This window comes from Lepus europaeus, chromosome 7 (genome assembly GCF_033115175.1).
Source record: "Lepus europaeus isolate LE1 chromosome 7, mLepTim1.pri, whole genome shotgun sequence".
Taxonomy (NCBI): Eukaryota; Metazoa; Chordata; class Mammalia; order Lagomorpha; family Leporidae; genus Lepus; species Lepus europaeus.
In genome coordinates, this window is record NC_084833.1 from 113,960,499 (window position 1) to 113,973,509 (window position 13,011).

Consider the following 13,011-nt stretch of genomic DNA (forward strand, 5'->3'; position numbering starts at 1 on the left):
GAGGTCTTCCATCTGCTGCTCCACTCCCCAAATGACTGGATCTGGACCTATCCAAGGCCAGGAGCCAGGAGCTTCTTCCAGGTCTCCCACGTGGGTGCAGGGGCCCAAGCACTTGGGCCATCTTCCACTACTTTTCCAGGTCATTACAGGGAACTGGATCGGAAGTGGAGCAGCCTGGACTCGAACTGGTACCTATATGGGATGCTGGAACTGCAGATAGAAGCTTAGCCTACTACGCCACAGCACTGGCCCCTAAAAGTTTACTTCTTAAAGTACCCCCAAGGATGTTTTAAGCATTGCAAGTGGACCCTTCCCCTGTCTCCCTTAAGTAAATTATCCTGAACACGATTGAGCTCCCTGGTTGGCCTGTGTGCTCTCTCCTTGATAGGGAAGCCAAAGCCCACTCCCCTTGTATTACTGGCAATCAGCAGAGGCCCTAGATACCCAGCTAACTTGGTGTTAGAAGTATGGGCAAAATCAGAGTAAGGAAACCATATGAAAGGGTTTGAAAGCTTCCCTCACAAATAAGGTCCATAAACTTTGCTGTGAAGATTGTAGCCTGACTGCTTGGAGACCTTAAAAAATTGTTCTCTTTCCAGTATTTTTGTACTCTGTTGGATTTATGAGGTGAGTGAATAGCTAAATCACCTGCTGGTAAGGAAGGCATTTTTGTCATAGAGACCTTGATGTATCTGCTGGGAGGCTGGAAGGATGGGCATTTTATCTGCTAGTTTGCAAGAGAACCATACTGCCAGTTCCTTGATTTAAGCCACAAGAAGGCAATTTAACTACAAGAAGGGCCTCCTGTTTGCTGGCGATTTTGCACGGCAGTCTTGAGAAGGCGGCTGCTGCTGCAGCCTGGCCTACCGACCCTTCCCTCAGCCCCAGATCATGCTAGCGCTTCAGTTACCAGAAACAGAGCTGCGTTTGTGTCATTCACTGGTGGGCGCCTCAGGCCAACCTCACTGCAGCCCGACAGAGGGCCCTCGAGCCTAGTCCTGCCTGGAGAGGGCCTCTATGGTCCCTCTGTGCCCAGGGAGGATTGCCTGTGCCAGCCCACACCAGCCTATGCCACCTGCGAGCTCTCTGGCTGGCAGGTGCCAGGTGGAAGCAGTCAGCTGCCCAGGAGAGAGATTGTTCTCTGTAGTTACTGCTAGCAAGGGACCCCATTCTACTTTCCTGCCATCAGAGTAATCTGTCCTCTGCTGGAGGCACCTCGCAGGAGCAATGAGCAGGTGAGGCGCAGCAGATGGCTGTGCCGCCAGGGTGACTGCAGGCTGCAGAGCGGAGCGGCCTGCCCTGCCCTCCCTGGTGCCCAGCGGCCAAGGGCCGGTGCCGTGAACTCAGGAAACCTCCTGCCCCTCCTCTGTTTATGGTGAAATTGGGCCTCCTCAGGAAAAGCACAGATTTCCTACTTCTTTTGTTCTCAGATTGGTGTTGTACCCTGGTGCCAAATTAGTGGCTAAGAACAGTTGGAAACAAATGCTCTTTCAGCATCCCACTGCGAGCGAGCGATCGGGGATCCAGGTGGGGACACCAGCCGCATGCGTGGTTGCTTTCTCCACCCAGCCGCCCCTCTGCGGAGAATCAGCATCCCAGAGCCATCCCACATAGCCACATCCCCTCATCATCAGCCAGCGCTGTGCACATCTGCCTAACCCCGGTGAGCAAGCTGGAGCCCTGTTCAGTTATTTATGAAACAAGATTCAGGACCAGCCCTGGGGGGCCAGTTAGGGGATAATGAATGGGACGTGCCACGGTGCTGTCTGGAGAGGCTTGTGGACAGCCCACTGGAGTGCGGCTGGGCCGTCTTCCCAGGGGCACTGGGAGCTCCCCGGCTCCTTCTGATGGCCCCATAATGGCCACCCCTTTCTGAGACATGGTCACTGCTGGCTTGGCTTGGCTTCGATGGTAAAATGTTTTTCCACTGCCTCCAGCACTGGTGTGAGGAAAAGTGCCTGCACCTCCACATCCCCCTAACCTGAGTGTACCTGCCCCTAGTTTAGTTGTTAATAGGAGCTCTGCAGAGAGCCTCGCTGGGGGCTCCACAGAACTGCTGGGGTACACTGAACCCCCACCTCCAACCCCATCCTAGTCAGATGGCTGTCTGCCTCCTCCCTCAGACTGTGGGCTCCTTGAGGGCAGGGAACAGGAGTCCTTAGTCATCACTGACCTCCAACTTGGTAAAGGGTCTGACCCTCAGGACACATTTTGCAAACGAATGAAGGGAAGCACTGACCTGTCCAATCTGGGATTTTCCCTGAATGAGTCTCTGCCCCTCGAATCCTCAAACGGATTCCTCAAATGTGGAATGAGGAGGTTAGAATAGATTATCTCCTAGACTCCATCCAGATCTAGCCACAACACGTTCTGATGTTGGCTTCTGCACGGAGCGGCTCTACACTGCCGTTCCCGCTCTGCCTCTGGCTGGCTCGCTCCTGGATAGATGCCGCCCACAGTGATGGAGCCTGCCTTTGCCCTGCTGATCCCTGTTGGGTCATTATGCAGGCTTTCAATCTGGGTCTTGCTCTCTGGAGGCCAAATACTGGCCTCTGTGCTGCTTTGACACATCCTCAGGCTGTCACTTTTCTCAGCTGCACAGTTGAAAATTCCCTCCAAACAAAAGCCAGATGCAAAATGTGGACTTGTTAGCACAAAGAGATGCATTTGTTCTGCCCTGGGCTGCCCCTCCTGGGTAGGCTGTATTTACTTTTCTTTCTGAGTGAGACCCTTCTCCACAAGGGGAATTAAGGCCTCGTCATTTCCAACCGCATGAGAAGAGCCAAAGGATCAACTTGTAGCACATCCACGTCTCTTGATCACATTGTTTTTGTTCATGAAATTAGAAGCGGACTTCTTTCCCACCCCTTTGTGCCTGGTACACAATTTCTCTTGTTTCCTGTGAAACAACAATAACAATATCAGTAACGATATTTGTTTGCATGAGAGACAGAATTTTCACTGTCCCAACTATGGAATTATTTCATTTCACTTTTATAGTGTCTTTGTTGCAGGCGTGGCAGGAACAAGCATCTGGATTTACTTGAAACCCAAGATTGATTGGTAGCTGGTCCAAAATTTCTTGGAATCATAGGTCTTTCTGGCTGCACACGTGAACCGAATGACTATCTCGTCCACTGATTCTTTACTTCTCTGGGAATGTGGACAGCCTTGAAACTCCGGTACAGTTTGTAAACATCTCTCCCCAGAAAAATTTGCACACAAATCCAATTCTGGATAAAATTTCAAGAGGTTTGCAGACTCCTTAAGGTTCCTCTTGTTCTGGTCCAGCCACTTGGCTGAACAGATGAAATTGAGGCCCAGAAAGGTAAGGATTTGTGTAGGGTCGTAGGGCAAGATGGTGAGGACAGGGCCAGCACTTTGTTCCTGTCTGAACTCTCCACAACATACCAAGCTTTACTGCTGTGTCAGATTAAGAGCTCTGGTGCTCTCGTCTGTTCCTCAGGCCCCCTATTCCCTTCTCCTCTTAGATTCCTGCTCATCGCTGATTGCTTGGATATGTTCCTAGACTGTCTTTCAGTTCACACTGGAGTTAGTCCCCAAACCATGCTCCACCAGGGGGTTCCCTCCTTTTATTAGTGTGTTTTTTTTTTTTTTTTTACAAAGATTTACTTATTTAATTGAGAGAGAGAGAGAGAGAGAGAGAGAGAGAGACCATCCGTCCACTGGTGTACTTCTCAAATGACCACAATAACTGGGACTGAGTCAGGCCAAAGCTAGGAACCAGTACCTCCACTAGGTCTCCCACATGGGTAGCAAATGCCCAGGTATTTGGGATTTCTTTCACTGCCTTCTCAGGTGCATCAGAAGTGGAGCAACTGGGACTTCAACTGGCACTTTGATAGGAGATGCTGGCATCACAAATGGCAGCTTAACCTTCTGCACCCCATTGTTCTCCCTGCATGCCTTGTTAAAAAGTCCTAAACGGTTTCTCGTTTTCCCAGGACCAGCAGGATGGATGTTCCCACTGGAAAACAGCCCTCCCTGCTGACCCACCCTCCCCTCCATATTCTCCCTGCCAGGACCTCCAGGGCTCTGGCTCCCTGCTCTCCTCTGCCAATCCTTTCCCTATCCTTTCCTGGGGGCATGAGCTGCTTCCTCTTCTTTACGATTCCAGTCTCCTCTTTGTACAGACAGAAACTGAGAAAGTTAGTGGTGGTATATGTGTGAACACACACACACATGCACACACACAAACACGGAATTTGCCTTCTTCACCACTTTTAGGTTCACCGTTCCATGCTATTAAGCACACATGATTGTGCCATCATCACATGGAACCATCCACCACATCATCACATCTATCCCTTGAACCCTTCACTTGTAAAACAGAAACCCGTTCAACAACGGCTCCCTTACTGACCCCATTCTATTTGCTGTCTCTGTGAATTTGACACTCTTAAATACCTCACAGAAGTAGACTTGTGCAGAATGTGCCCTTTTGTGACTGGCTTGTTTCACTTACTTAACGCCCTCCAGGTTCGGACATCATGTAGCCTGTGTTAGAATCCCCTTCCTTTGGAAGGCTGAATAATACTCCATTGTCCGTATTGCCACATTTGCTTGTCCTTTCCTCCAGCCATCGGCACATGCTTTGCTTCCTCTTTTGGCTCTTGGGAGTACTGCTGCTAAGATTGTTGAGTGGGCCAGTATCTGTTTAAGTCCTTGTTTCCCAGACGTTTCAGTAAATGGCTGTGCTCAGAGGTGGAGGCATGTTTCTAAGGTGTCTTACACTCTGCTCTTCCTCAAATGTAGTTTATTTGATTCGTACACTATGTCTTTCATTGCACGTGCCTTGAAGGGTGCTTCCTTAGAGAAACTGGAGATCTCTCTGACCCTGCTTTCTCAAATGCCAACCTATCCTTTCCCCTTCACTCTGTTCCCCTTCCTACTGCAGTTTTCGTCTTTTTTTTTTTTTTTAATTATCTGTGTATTTGAAAGGGAGAGTGACAGAGAAAGATGGAGAGAAAGAGAGAAAGAGAGCTCATCCATTCATCCGTTCACTCCCCAAATGACCACAATATCCACGGCTGGACCAAGCCAAAGTCAAGAGCCAGGAACTCCATGTGGGTCTCCCACGTGGGTGGCAAGGGCCCAAGAACTTGAGCCATCTTCTGCTGCTTTCCCAGGTGCATTAACAGGGAGCTGGATTGGAAGCAGAACAGTCAAAGCTCAAACCGACATTCTAAAATATGATATCAGTTTGCAAGTGGCAGCCTAAACCACTGCACCACAATGCCAGCCCCTACAGTGTTCCTCTCAGCGCCTGTCACTACCTGGTATGTGCTTTGTAATTTTCTTTTTCTAGTTTGTTTTTCCCATTAGAATGTGAAATCCTGGAGGCAGGGCCTTTCCTGGTTTTTTGTTGCTGTGCCTGCTATGGGCATAATCATTAAGGGAATAAACCTGTTTCTATTTGCAAGGAGCTTACAGTCTGGTGGGAAGAAAGACACATTAACTATAATTTTAGGGCCAGCTTTTTTAAGCCAATGCTAGCATCCTGTATCAGAATGTCAGTTCAGTTCCCACCTGCTCTGCCTCTGATACAGCTTCTTGCTAATGTGCCTGGGAAAAGCAGCAGAAGTTGGCCCAAGTGTTTGGACTCTTGCCACCCATGCGGGAGACCTGGATGGAGTTCCTGGCTCCTGGCTTTGGCGTGCCTCAGCCCTGGCCATTGCAGACATTTGGGGAGTGAACAAAGATGGAAGATTCTCTCTCTCATGTCTATCTCCCTGTCTCCCCTCCTCCCCCAGCTAACTCTGACTTTCAAATAAATAAATAATTTTTTTTAAAAAAAAGGCAGCCACAGGGTGACTGTGCCAGGAGTACCTCTGGGGTAGCAGGCAGGGTATCCCCACACATTGATGAAAAGGTCCATGCTATTGAGTAGCCACCATGCAAGACTTTAAATTACTTTCTCACCCACTTCCCCACAACTCTGCAATATTATATTATCATCATCAGTTTCCATGGGAAGAAACCAGGACTCAGGGAGGTTAAGGAACTTGGCCAAGGCCCTAGAACTAGTGAGTAAGGAAGATCAAGTCTCAAAGGTCAAATCTTTTTTCTTTCTTTTATCGATTATTTTAGTCTTTAAAATTAAATTTATTTTCAGTAATTATAAAAGTGGCAGTGCTCACTGCAGCCAGTAAGCAAGGCAGAGATGCACAAAGATGATGAGGTCTCACCCCTCTCGGCCCACCCCCATCAGCAGCAATGTGGACACCAGGGTCCATGTCCTTCCACAACATCTCCATGCTCATGCAACCTGTGCAAATGGATATATTTGTTCTGGAGATTTCTCCATCTATACAGAATCAGCCTCACACTGCACACACCACTCTGCTACTTACTTTTTTTTTTTTTAAAGATTTATCTTATTTATTTGAAAGACAAAGTTACAAAGAGAGGTAGAGCCAGAGAGAGAGAGAGAGAGAAAGAGAGAGAGAGAGAGAGGACATCCATCCAATGGTTCACTCCCCAAATGACTGCAATGGCCAGAGCTGAGCTGATCCGAAGCCAGGAGCCAGCAGCTTTTTCTGGGTCTCCCACACAGGTGCAGGGGCCCAAGGACTCGGGCCATCTTCTACTGCTTTCTCAGGCCATTGCAGGAGCTGGATCAGAAGTGGAGCAGCCGGGACTAGAACCAGCATCCATATGGGATGCCAGCACTGCAGGGCATGGCTTTAACCTGCTGCACCACAGTGCCAGCCCCAATTACTTTTTTTGAATGTTATGACTATTTCTATGGCAAAAAATGCAGATCCAACTTGCTCCTGTTAAAAAAAAAATTCATTATTTGAGAGGCAGAGAATCAGAGCTGCCATTCACTGCTTCACTCCCCAAATGCTTGCAATGGTCAGTGCTGGACCCAGCCAAAGCCAGGAACCAGGAATTCAATCCAGGTCTTCCCACATGGGTAACAGGCACTCAACCACTTGAGCTATCACTACTGTCTTTCAGGGTCTGCATTAACAAGAACCTGGAGTTGAGCTGAAGATGGTATCGAACTTGGAGACTTTGATGTTGAGGACCAGCATCTTAACTGGTGTCTTAACTGCTAGACAGAGCACCCACCCCTAACTTGTTCCTTTTAGCAGTGGCATTGGGGGCAAATGTTATGGCAGCTGGGTTAAGCTGCCACTTGGGACACCAGCACCCTTTACTAAGGTACCTGGAGTTGAGTCCCAACTCTGCTTCCCATCCAGCTTCTTGTTAGTGTGTGCCCTGAGAGTCAGCAGATGATGAATCAAGTACCTGGGTCCCTGCCACCCACATGGGCAACCCTGATGGAGCTCCTGGTTGCTGGCTTCAACCTGCCTACCCCCAGCTGTTGTGGGCATTTGGGAAGTGAAATAGGAAATGGAAGAGCTCTCTCTCTCTCTCTCACTCTCTCTCTCTCTCTCTTTCTCTGCTTTTCAAATAAAAAATAAACATTAAAAACAGTTGCATTTGTTTGTTGTGTATTGTACCACAAGTCATTCAAGCATTCTCCAATTGGTAGACATGTATGTTGCCTTTTTGCTTTTTCCCCACTCTAGATGATGCTGCATTATCTGTATGTACCAAAACTTTTCCTTCTTTAAGATACATTCTCAAATTGGGAGTGTTCACCCACAGTGTATGTGTATTTTAATTGGAATAGATGATAGATACGTTCTATTATTTTCTCCAAAGATTCCCAGTCACATGCCAAGATTTTCCTGACCCCATGCATTACCCCTTAGTTCTCCCCTTCCTTTTGTCCTCAGAGCCAGCCCAGCCTCCTTCAACCTGCTGCAGGACTCTCCCAAAAGGCTGGAGGGTCACCTTTCCTTCTCACACTGTCACCAAACAAGATCAGGCCTGCTTCTTGAGGAGCAGAAATCAAAACTCTCATCAGAAGTAGTTGTCACACAAAGTCATTTACCTGTAGTGAACAATCATGGGGATCATTTCCAAAGCTGTGACTCCCCAGGCAAGGGGAAATGGACATCTTTTATTTGGGGAAGAAGTGACCATGCAAGAGGGGCTGTTCTTGTCACCTCATTAGGGATGAGTCCAAGCTCATGCAAGCTTAGAAACATTCACCAACATGAATACATCTCATGCTATGGGCTAAGCTCCTCCTGGGTTGGAGACATTAGTATTTGTCTTTCCCCCAGTGTAACTGAAAATCCTGAAAAACAGCTTTGGAAGCATTGGCATCTTGCAGTAGAAATGAGTCCCATAAAAACTTTCGTGCTGCTCTGGGCATTAGCCTGTAACAATACATCACAAGTGTCCCTGGGCCTGGATCTGTCCTTTACCTTGGTCAGTCCTGTTGCTCTGGGCACCTGGATTACAGTCTGAATTCTGTCACTAATTAGCTGTTTGACTATGGTCAAGGGACACAACATCTTGTGCATTGCTTTCTTCAATAATCAAAAGGATTCGGGCTGGGCTGTATACGAAGTTCCTCCCTTTCCAGCTGACCTTTAAGGTGGAGCCCTAAGGTCTTTGAGCTCTGGAAAGCTCAGAAGGTCTCCTTGCTGCCTCGGCTCCTGGTTCTGGTAGGACATGTGGTGCCCCAAGTGGCAGCTTAACCGAGTATGCTGTAAGGTTTGCCCCTGATGATACTGTTAAAAGAGCCAGGCTGAGATGGACCTGGGTGAGACCCCAGCCCAGCCATGACCTTGGGCAGCTTCCTCTCATCTGCCCACCTTAATTTCCTCATCTGCTAAATGAGCATGATCAAGCTGCTCAGGACTCGAGGGCAATGCTGTCCAATGCAACTTTGCATGGTGGTGGAAATGTGCTCTGCTGGAGCCATCCAGCATGACAGCCACTAGCACATATGGCACTGAGCACTTGAAATGTGGCCAGTGAGCCTGGAGAGACAGAATTCTATAGTTTATTCCATATTAATGAGTTGGGACTTGAATACAAACAGCCACACGTGGCTAGTGGCTACCTTAGTGCATCCCATGGCTTTAAAGAATGAGATTGGGGTCCGTGGTACAGTCCGTGGGATGTGCTCAGCCGATCCAGTGTCTGGCCCCCAGTATGCACTCACTAAATGTTTGCTATTATTAGGGATTCTTGCTTTCCAGCCCACCACACCTGACGTCTCTCAATGGCACCCCACACTGGCTGTCCCCAGTCACCTGGGGGAGGCGGGAAGGTGTTGCTGCCGTGTTGCACGTCAGTAATGAGCCTTGCACTGAATGTTTCTGGTCTGCTACTTTCCCTGGAGGGTCATGTGAGCCAGAGTGGTATGTGGCCTGCTTTGCAAGTGATTAACATGGTGTAAGCAATCTGCATAGAGAGAAAAAAACCCCTCAGTTGGTATTCCATTATTCTATTAGAGTTTCAGAGCCGGGATTAAGTGGACATGATTTCTTCCTATGGGCCATTAATTTTGTTTTATTGCTGGTCTGATGGCCATTACCCTTTTTTGCCAATGCATTCCCCCATTAGGTTTGTACAATTAACAAAATATGTGCTGTTAGGGCTTTGATAGGAAGAGTGGGATGGAAATAAGGGGAGGGGGATTCAGCTGCAGCAGAGGTGGGGGCGAGAGAGGGTGGAGCCTCTGGAATAGAGAGGAGTGGGCTTCAGTAGTGCCTGTCTTGTGGCCATTGGCATTCCTGAAAAACTGCACTAAGATCTTTGCCAGCTCTCCCCAGGCCAGAAGTGGAGGAGGTGCCCAGGTGAGAAGGAGGGTCTAGGTGAAGGTAGTGCTGGTTTTTCCTCCTCCAACCTCCAGCTGGGGACAGCACAGCTGAGAACAAAATGTACCACCCACACTCTCCCGACCTGTCACCTTGAACCTGAAACTCCTCGGGAGGTAGTATTAGTCAGCCTGCTAAGTGAGACAGGAGACTTCTGCCTTCTCTCTGGGGGTCAAACAGGAGGACGTGTGTCCCGTTAATAGAGGGGGCTGATACTCAACGTCTGCAATGATTATCATGGGGAAATGTAGGTCTGAAAGACAGTTAGGTCATTAAATTTTTGGAGAGAAGTTAGAAATCTGGGTTCTTTAGATGTGGAATTTCCCAAATGTTTAGATGTTGGCAGAATTTATAAAAACACCAGGCACGCAAGAGTCAACGGAGGGACTGCCAGCTGGCAACCTCTGCCGGGCAATGAGGGATCTTGGAAGGATTTTAAGGAAGGGTGGATGTGATCTAATTTGTGTTTCACAAAGATCCTGGGAAGAGGGTTTGGGAGAGGGTGGACAGGCAAGAGCTGGAGGCCAGGAGACCGATTAGCAGCCCTTGCACTAGGGGAAGTAAGCCTAAAAAGCAGTGCTATTCCTGATAGAGAATTAGCAGGTCTTGGGTCTTGGTGTATGTGTGCCTGGGAGAATGGCCACAGGGCTGTGAGCAGGCCCACCATTGTCCCCTGGGGGTTTGCCTCTGTAGAGGCCAGTTGACTCTGGGGGTCCATACAGTGTTGCCTGCCTGGACACAGATGATAAATTGCATGCCTCCACCAGGTACAGAGAGGTCATAGAGTCTCCAATTCCTTCTCCCATATGTGACAAACACAAGGATTAGCCCACCAGTGCCTACAGTCCTTACAGGGTTTCCGATTTGCACCTGGACTTACAAGTCCAGGTCCAGTACTAGAGGCCAGGCCTGAGGTGGGCCTGGAGAGCTTGACCGAGGAAGCTTTTCCAGGTCCCAGGTCCTCAGCACCTGGGCACCCAGCATTTCCTGCTGCCCAGGGTGCAGAAGACAGGTCTGGAATGAGCATCATGCTTACTGTGTTTAGAGCAAGGCTGTGCAGTGCCCTCAGTGTCTGGTGGATAAATTTCTCAGAGCCAAGTACTTAGTACAGGTAATTATGTCTTTATTCAATAACCCAGTGATACTGTCATGTAGAGCCTTCTGGTCAGGGGCTACAATGCATGACGGACTACTTGCTGGACAAGGGCAAGCCACTGCGGAACATTGTTGGGTGATGAGAGAGGACAAGTGGAGCAGAGCAGGTGTTCAGGGTGATGCAGTGTAGACACTCTCTGGAGGGGCGGCTGGTCCTAGAATGGATTCTCTGACTCAGATTTTCCCATTCCAGTTTTGTTTCCCTTTGCTCATATACCTGCGGAGGGCTTTCAGAGGAGCAGCCAATGAGACTCTCGGTGCCCAAGAAGGGGCTGTCACAGTTTGGTCCTCATCCCAAACTTCTGGCTGGGGCAAGGTCAGGAGAACGTGTCATGGGCTGTGGAGTGAATGCAGAATTCCTCCGTCTTCTCAGTTTGCCTCTCCTTGTCCCGTTCAGGTGCTGCTGGCTCTTCCTTTACAATCCTGAGTCATATCTGCAGTGACCCCCATTTGTTACATAAGTAATAAGCACTAATTTTTTAACGTACATTGTGTCATTTAAAGGTGCTGCTATTTCCCTTTTAAAGATGAGAACATGGAGGTTTTTAGAGATTAAGATTGGATAAGTGATGGAGCCAAGCTCCAACCCAGAAGTGTTTGCCTCCAGCATCTTTACTGTTAACCATGGTGATGTGCTGAGCTGCCTTAGCCAGAGACTTAACGCTGTCCATGGAGGTGAGGCTGGGCAACCTTGGAGATGTGTAGATGCCAGGTGGAACTTTGCTTTAAGAGTCATCTGGTGGGGGCTGGTGCTGTGGCGCAGCAGGCTAAAACCCTGGCCTGAAGCACCGGCATCCCATATGGGTGCCGGTTCTAGTCTCGGCTGCTCCTCTTCCAATCCAGCTCTCTGCTGTCGCCTGGGAAAGCAGTGAAAGATGGCCCAAGTCCTTGGGCCCCTGCACCCACATGGGAGACCTGGAAGAAGCTCCTGGCTCCTGGCTTCAGCACAGGATCAGCACAGCTCTGGCCGTTGTGGCCATTTGGGGAGTGAACCAGAGGATGGAAGACTTCTCTCTCTGTCTCTACCTCTCTCTGTAACTCTGTCTTTCAAATAAATAAAATAAATCTTTAAAAAAAAAGAGTCATCTGGTGGTCTAACCCTAACATTTCACAATGTAGAAATTGAGGAACTAAGTGGTGAAAGGTCTTTGTCCAAGATCAAATAGTTAATGACAGAGTCAAGGCATGAACCCATATCTAACTGACCACCCTGGTCTGGTTCTCTCTGGGTTAGACCCTCAGCTTTACTAAACCCCAACTCCTCTGCCCACATCTATCTGCTTTGCCTGGATGTACTTCTTAAGTGCCCACATAGCTGCCCTTGGAGATGCAGAATTAAGTTCTACTGTACTGGGGGAAGCTTTCTTTTATCTCCCCCAACACATATACACTTTTACAAACAAGCAGGACCATTCAACCACTCCCTCTTTATTTTCCATTTCACAAACTTCCTCGTAAGTGTGAATGATCAATCTCATTTATGATTCCATCTTACTTTCATGATAAATAAGATGTGCTTGCATTACTTGCATTATTGCAGGGCTGAAGGCCTTTGACATACTCATTTGCCTGCTAGGATTCCAGAATGTTGGCTTTTGGAAGGCCCTAAGATATCATGCACAGGATGGTTTCTTAGTATGCTTCTATCAGCCAGTGCCAGCCCAGGGAGGCTTTTCTGTGCATGGTGATGAGTGCAAGATAAGGACAATCAATGTAGAAAGGCTGCATGTGCATACACATGTGTGGCATATATGTTTGTGTAAGAAACAAAGAGAAAATGCTCTTATTTAGATCATTACCTCCCCAGGAAGACTAACTCATTTTTGGTTGGTTTTCATTGGTGGGAAATTCTTTCTCACACTCAACTGAAGATTGGCTTCCTCCAACACTTACCATTCATGTTTTTCATACCCTCTAGAGCAATGTGGTTCCTCTTTTACATTGTTTCTTCAAATCTTAGAAGACTTACCACGTGGGAGAGTGGCTGTGTTGCTTTAATCAATTAGGACCATGAGTAATATCAGAGAGGGACAAGTGAAGATAAGAAATCCATGCATACAAGGATTCTTCAAAAGTTCATGGCAAATGTGTATCATGAAAAAGAGCAATGCATAGATTTTGTTTTTTGCACCAAATGAACTTT

At 48.2% G+C, this 13,011-nt stretch overlaps 1 protein-coding gene across 5 annotated transcripts in view; it reads left to right on the plus strand.

Annotated features, from left to right (window-relative positions):
• Positions 1-13,011, plus strand: part of PKNOX2 (PBX/knotted 1 homeobox 2) — a 268,446-nt gene that overhangs the window by 57,336 nt on the left and 198,099 nt on the right. The window contains exon 1 of one of the 5 annotated variants that reach the window (XM_062197280.1): positions 3,310-3,328. The exons of the other annotated variants lie outside the window; for them this stretch is intronic. The gene's annotated coding sequence lies outside the window, so the exon portion shown is untranslated. Of the gene's footprint in view, positions 1-3,309; positions 3,329-13,011 lie in introns of those variants that run through there. 5 annotated transcript variants of the gene reach the window in all.